A 7,500-nucleotide genomic window follows, 5' to 3' on the forward strand; every position below is an offset into this window, starting at 1 on the left:
TTAATTGCCTTTTATGCTTCTGAAGGCAGCCAACTCTGTATGAGCAGATAAAACTTTTTTACATTAATCCTTACAAAAATAAACTAATAAAATTAGCTGGAGTTACAGCTGACTGTTACAATAGGTTAACATAAGTGTACGGAAATTTTAATAACTGTTGGAGTTTCCTTATGATTTGTATGTATATGCATGGATTTATTCATGCATGTTAAGACGTTTCTGCGTGCCAGAAAGCCTTCAATGTCACCAGCAGTTACTGGAAGACTTTTCTGTCAGCCTGACTTATGTAGTACAAACTCTCCAAGGAATTGTACTGTTTTAACCTTAGAACATTGAGAGTGTGCTGCAGAGTTGAGGTACTGACTGCTTAAGGTAACCCAAGGACTGACTTACAGTTTCAGCATACTCTTACGAAGAGTAGAATGTCGTGTTGCTGTCAGGGTTGCTGAATCACAAAAAGAATTCAAACTAGATTAAGATCATTTGTAGATATAATGCTTTATTCATAACACTCAAAACAGTCAACACAGATATAAATACTTGTAAGAGACAAGCGGTGCAGAAATGAAAGAAAAGCTGCTTAAGGTATTTACAGTAAGTACTTATCAAATATCTCTCAGTCTTCCTTGTTTTAATGGCTTGCTGTATTCCTTCTAAGGAGATAGCAATTAGGATTTCCATCTATATGTCCCAGTTTGAACTATTTATTAATATTTATCAATAAAATCAGTCATAGGAGGGAGTCTTTCTTGAAGAACTGCTGTCATAGAACACATTCAGGATCACTTCTCAGAGTGCACATTCAAGTAGAATTGAATCTTAAATTATACCCTTCCTCCTATTTATTCTTGGAGGAATCTGTTAATTTCTTACGGCCTATAACTCCTTTGAATTCTTCTAGTGAGTCACAAAAATGTAGGCTTTAATCTAAAATTTCCTCTATTCTCTCCTTTTCTTGGAGACAGTTGTGCCACTTTCTTAGCTAAAGTGTTGGTTTACATCTTTAGGAAAGAAGGTGTCTTTTTGTTAGAATAAGAAGTGCAGTCACCTGCACATAAATGGCTAATAAGTAACCATGTATTTCAATGAGGTGTAAAACAGTTTTTTTTTTCCCTTTGGTGACTGCTTGCTGTGTTTCAGTATGAAATGTACCTTGCGCTGAACTATGTTGTATAGCAAACTATATATTTTCTATATAAACACTAAATAACTTAAATGTTACTAGTTCTCTACTAGCTTCTGACCAAGCATGTATATATTACTAAATAAAATGCGGCAAGAAACTACTCTTTGGGCATAAGTTAAGTGGAACATTCTGGCTACATTTACACTATAAAGGCCTTGGCCGTGGGTCTTTCCTGCGTCTCTGGTGCCCTCCAACACTAACATGTAGTATTGTTTGACATACTGGTCTTTTTTCCCAACTCAAAGTGTATGAGATAAAGTGAAGTTTTTGCTTGCCAGAATGGTGTTTACACAGCATGAAATTTTGGGGGTTTGTTGTATTCCTTAGGATGTGGCATGAAAATATGTGGAGGTGGTTGTAACAGTGTTGGGGGACTATATGGGATGGAGTCGCCAAACCTGGTGCAGTGTTACAAATAGCTCCTCTCCAGTACTATCCTTTGAACCATTGGCTTAGAAGCCTTAGTGACACAGGCTACATGTGCCAGGGAACTTTCTAGCACTTAAAAAACATAAAAAATCAATGATCTAGTAATTAAAATTTCCCACTAGCTCTATGTTTTTTAGCAGAATGGACAGAGCCATTGTTGACAGACAAAAATGTGAGCTAACCACCCTGGCATTATAATCAGAATGCTATGACTGATCCCCAAACTATTCTTTGGAATCATAGAATCATAGAATAGTTTGGGTTGGAAGGGACCTTTAAAGGTCATCTAGTCCAACCCCCCTGCCGTGGGCAGGGACTTCTTCAACTAGAGCAGGTTGCTCAGAGCCCTGTCCAACCTGACCTGGAATGTTTCCAGGGATGGGGTATCCACCACCTCTCTGGGAAACCTGTGCCAGTGTTTCACCAACCTCAGCGTAAAAAATTTCTTCTGTATATTTAGTCTGAATCTACCCTATTTTGCTTAAAACCATTCTCCCTTGTCCTGTCATAACACGCCACATTAAAAAGTTTGTCCCCATCTTTCTTACAAGCCCCCTTTAAGTATTGAAAGGCCACAATAAGGTCTCAATAAGGTCTCCCCAAAGCCTTCTCTTCTCTAGGCTGAACAACCCCAACTCTCTCAGCCTTTCTTCATAGGAGAGGTGTTCCAGCCCCCTGACCGTTTTTGTGGCCCTCTTCTGGACCCGCTCCAACAGGTCCATGTCTTTCATATGTTGAGGACTCCAGAGCTGGACGCAGTACTCCAGGTGGGTCTCACCAGAGCAGAGGAAAGGGGCAGAATCCCCTCCCTCGACCTGCTGGCCATGCTTCTTTTGATGCAGCCCTGGATACAGTTGGCTTTCCGGGCTGTGAGCGCACATTGCTGGCTCATGTCCAGCTTTTCCTCCACCAGTACCCCCAAGCCCTTCTCGGCAGGGCTGCTCTCAATCCCTTCATCCCCCAGCCTGTATTGAGACCGGGGCTTGCCCTGACCCAGGCGCAGGACCTTGCACTTGGACCTCATACTTGGACCTTGCACTTGCACTTATACTTCCTTCTAAGTATACAATAAAGATGACTATAGGTAAAGTCTTGACCTGATAATATTTTGCGAGTGGGCCACTTCCTTTTTTAAGCAGGAAAAAACTAAAATGGAGACACCAATTCAAACAGGAAACCAGAATAATTAATTTAAAAAAAAAAAAAAAAGGAAGTAATATATTAGATTCCTTATCTAGGCTTTTGTTTTTGTTGAAGGTGTTTCTTTGCAAGGCATCAAACTCTTTTGATGTAACAGATTTGATGTAACTCTTGCTATGTAACATATTACAAGTATGCAGCCGGCATCATCATTATAGCTGTAAATAAGTATTACAGAGTTTCTGGATTTCGGACTGTATAGAAACCGAGATTGCAATCTATTCCATTATTATTTTTAGAAATCTTCTAGAGAATTGGAAACAATACTTTATGATGATAATTGTACAATATTACTGTCACTGACATTAGTTTTTTTTAAAAACTCAAACTTCTGGAACAATTAACTCAATAATTTGAGTTTTATGAAGATTTTTAGATAAAGCTTTTCTTTTTTTGTCTCCATGTTAACAGAAACACTCTTTTTTTTTTTTTTTCTGAAACATTATGATTAGAGATAAGAAATCAGTTGTAACAGGGTTTTCTTTTTCTTAGTAGATAATTGTAACAGCAGTAGGAAACCAGATTTTCAAAAGTTTGTCTGAGGTAATTGTCCAAAGGCTGTATTTCAGCAGTTCTTTTTTTAATCGGGCATTAAGTGATTGACAATGAGGACTGCATTTCCTGTCACATCAAACTAATATCCTTTTTTTTTTTTTTTTTAACATCTGTAATTCTTCTATAGCTTGCTTCTAGCCCAGAATTCTTCTTCTTGCACTTCTTGAAAAATTCATTACCTGTAAGAATGGGGTGAAAAAATCAAATGGTGAATCACGTTGTGACAGATCAATGCATGCCTTTGCAACAAAGGGAGGCTGTTACAGGGTATCTGTTTCACTCACTGTTTTCTGGACATTCTCTGCATGGTGTAACTTTCTGTAAGAGGGCAAAAAGTTTGTTTGTTTTATCCTGTTTGCTAAAATGTGGATCAGAGGAATCCCTCTGGAGTAAGGATATTCTGCCTGCCCTGGAAGTAAATGACATGCCTAGAGAAGAACATATTAAAGAGTGTAGGCAATGAGAGATACTTCAAATGTGGAGAGTGCAGAACAAGAGATGGAGACGGAGAGCATGGAATAGAAATATGTGAAAATATGTAAGAAGATGGAAGAAAATACAGTTTTTCCTAGGGACTTAAAATTAATTCTGTGAAGTATCTTACAACCTAGGAAGCCTTAAGAAGTGCTAGATGAAAAGCAAAATTGAAGAAAATCCCCCCTTTCCTTTTTTTCCAGAAAGATGCAGAAGATGATAGCAGCGATTTACCCACAAAATACTGTATTTCAGTATCGCTATTATATAAAGCAGGAGTTGCAAAACAGAGCTAGTTTGATTAAGCTGTTTAGTAGCATAAGCATCAGGGAACTGTGTTTCAATTTAGCAAAGAGGATGCAAGATGGAATTGGTTCAGTCTGTTTCAGAAGAACCAGCTCTAAACTCAGAATCAATTCTTAAACTACCCATAAAAAAGAACCTGAAAACTTCTTACTGCTGCTATACCTTTTTTTCAGAAGTATATCTCTTGTGCTGTATTTCTAGTTAGCCCCTTCATCTCTTTTTTACCTGTCTTCTCAGACTGATTCCTGACCCATTTTTCCTGGTATGTGCACCTCTCTTCAGGGCTAACTTTTATTGTTCTGGAAGTGTATGCCTCTAGCCATAGGGACCTTGACAGACTGGAGGAGTGGGCCCATGTGACCCTCATGAAGTTCAAGAAGGCCAAGGTACCTGGGTTGCAGCAATCCAAGGGCGAAGGGGATAAAACCAGGCTCGCTAGAGATGAGCCGAGGGGTGGCGTGCCAATGCCGGAGGTGAAATCGATAGCCCAGCTCAGGTGCATATACACCAATGCACGCAGCATGGGCGGCAAGCAGGAGGAGCTGGAAGCCATTGTGCAGCGGGAGAGATATGACTTAGTCGCCCTCACAGAAACATGGTGGGGTGACTCTCATGACTGGAGTGCTGCAATGGATGGCTATAGACTCTTCAGAAGGGACAGGCGAGGAAGGAGAGGCGGTGGGGTGGCCCTGTATGTTAGGGAGTGTTTTGATTGTATAGAGCTCAACAATTGTGATGATGATACGGTCAAGTGTTTATGGGTAAGGATGAGGGGGAAGGCCAACGAGGCAGATATCCTGCTGGGAGTCTGTTATAGGCCACCCAACCAGGATGGAGGGGCGGATGAAGCATTCTATAAGTGGCTGGCAGAAGTCTCTCAATCGCTAGCCCTTGTTCTTGTGGGGGACTTCAACTTCCCGGATGTCTGCTGGAAATACAACACGGCAGAGAAGAAGCAGTCTAGGAGGTTCCTGGCGTGTGTGGAAGACAACTTCCTGACACAGCTGGTAAGCGAGCCTACCAGGGGAGGTGCCTCGCTCGACCTGCTGTTTACAAACAGAGAAGGACTGGTGGGAGATGTGGTGGTCGGAGGCCGTCTTGGGCTTAGCGACCATGAAATGGTAGAATTCTCGCTTCTTGGTGAAGTAAGGAGGGGGGCAGCAAAACCGCAACCATGGACTTCCGGAGGGCGGACTTTGGCCTGTTCAGGACGCTGGCTGAGAGGGTCCCGTGGGAGATGGTCCTGAAGGGCAAAGGGGTCCAGGAAGGCTGGACGATCTTCAAGAAGGAAGTCTTAAAGGCGCAGGAGCAGGCTGTCCCTGTACGCCGTAAGAAGAACGGGTGGGGAAGACGACCGGCCTGGCTGAACGGGGAGCTCTTTCTGGGACTCAGGAAAAAAAGGAGAGTTTACCACTTTTGGAAGAAGGGGCAGGCGACTCAAGAAGAGTACAGGGATCTCGTTAGGTCGTGCAGAGAAGAAATGAGAAAGGCAAAAGCCCAGCTAGAATGCAATCTGGCCGCTGTCGTTAAAGACAACAAAAAAAGTTTTTACAAATATATTAATGACAAGAAGAGAGCCAAGGAGAATCTCCATCCTTTATTGGATGCGGGGGGGAACATTGTCACCGAGGATGAGGAAAAGGCTGAGGTACTCAATGCCTTCTTTGCCTCAGTCTTTAACAGGCAGACCAGTTATCCTCAGGGTACTCGGCCCCCTGAGCTGGAAGACAGGGACGGCGAGCAGGATGAACCCCCCATAATCCAAGAGGAAGCAGTCAATGACCTGCTACGCCACCTGGACGCTCACAAGTCTATGGGGCCAGATGGGATCCACCCGAGAGTGCTGAGGGAGCTGGCGGAGGTACTCGCCAAGCCGCTCTCCATCATCATTTATCAGCAGTCCTGGTTAACAGGGGAGGTTCCGGATGACTGGAGGCTTGCCAATGTGACGCCCATCCACAAGAAGAGCCGGAAGGAGGATCCGGGGAACTACAGGCCTGTCAGCCTGACCTCGGTGCCGGGGAAGATGATGGAGCGGTTCATCTTGAGGGCGCTCACAAGGCATGAGCGGGACAACCAGGGGATCCGGCCTAGCCAGCACGGGCTCATGAGAGGCAGGTCCTGCTTGACCAACCTGATCTCCTTCTATGACAAGGTGACCCGCCTGGTGGATGAGGGAAAGGCTGTGGAGGTGGTCTACCTGGACTTCAGCAAGGCCTTTGACACCGTCTCCCACAGCATTCTCCTCGAGAAGCTGGCGGCTCACGGCTTAGACAGGTGTACTCTGCGCTGGGTCAAAAACTGGCTGGACGGCCGGGCCCAGAGAGTTGTGGTGAATGGAGTTGAATCCAGTTGGCGGCCGGTCACGAGTGGTGTTCCTCAGGGCTCAGTTTTGGGGCCAGTCTTGTTTAATATCTTTATCAATGATCTGGATGAGGGGATTGAGTGCACCCTCAGTAAGTTTGCAGACGACACCAAGTGGGGCGGGAGCGTTGATCTGCTGGAGGGTAGGAAGGCTCTGCAGAGGGACCTGGACAGGCTGGATCGATGGGCCGAGGCCAACTGTATGAGGTTCAACAAGGCCAAGTGCCGGGTCCTGCACTTGGGCCACAACAACCCCATGCAGCGCTAGAGGCTTGGGGAAGAGTGGCTGGAAAGCTGTCTGGCGGAAAAGGACCTGGAGGTGCTGGTCGACAGCCGGCTGAACATGAGCTGGCAGTGTGCCCAGGCGGCCAAGAAGGCCAATGGCATCCTGGCCTGTATCAGGAATAGTGTGGCCAGCAGGAGTAGGGAAGTGATCGTGCCCCTGTACTCGGCCCTGGTGAGGCCGCACCTCGAATACTGTGTTCAGTTTTGGGCCCCTCACTACAAGAAGGACGTTGAGGTGCTGGAGCGTGTCCAGAGAAGGGCAACGAGGCTGGTGAGGGGTCTGGAGAACAAGTCTTATGAGGAGCGTCTGAGGGAACTGGGGTTGTTCAGCCTGGAGAAAAGGAGGCTGAGGGGAGACCTCATCGCTCTCTACAACTCCCTGAAAGGAGGTTGTAGCGAGGTGGGTGCCGGTCTCTTCTCCCAAGTCACTAGTGATAGGACGAGAGGAAATGGCCTCAAGTTGCACCAGGGGAGGTTTAGATTGGATGTAAGGAAAAATGTCTTTACTGAAAGAGTGGTGAAACATTGGAAGAGGCTGCCCAGGGAAGTGGTGGAGTCCCCATCCCTGGAGGTATTTAAAAGACGAGTAGATGAGGTGCTTAGGGACATGTTTTAGTGGGCATGGTGGTGTTGGGTTGACGGTTGGACTCGATGATCTTAGAGGTCTTTTCCAACTTCAATGATTCTATGATTCTATGATT

This window comes from Aptenodytes patagonicus, chromosome 1 (assembly GCF_965638725.1).
Source record: "Aptenodytes patagonicus chromosome 1, bAptPat1.pri.cur, whole genome shotgun sequence".
In the NCBI taxonomy this organism is placed as follows: Eukaryota; Metazoa; Chordata; class Aves; order Sphenisciformes; family Spheniscidae; genus Aptenodytes; species Aptenodytes patagonicus.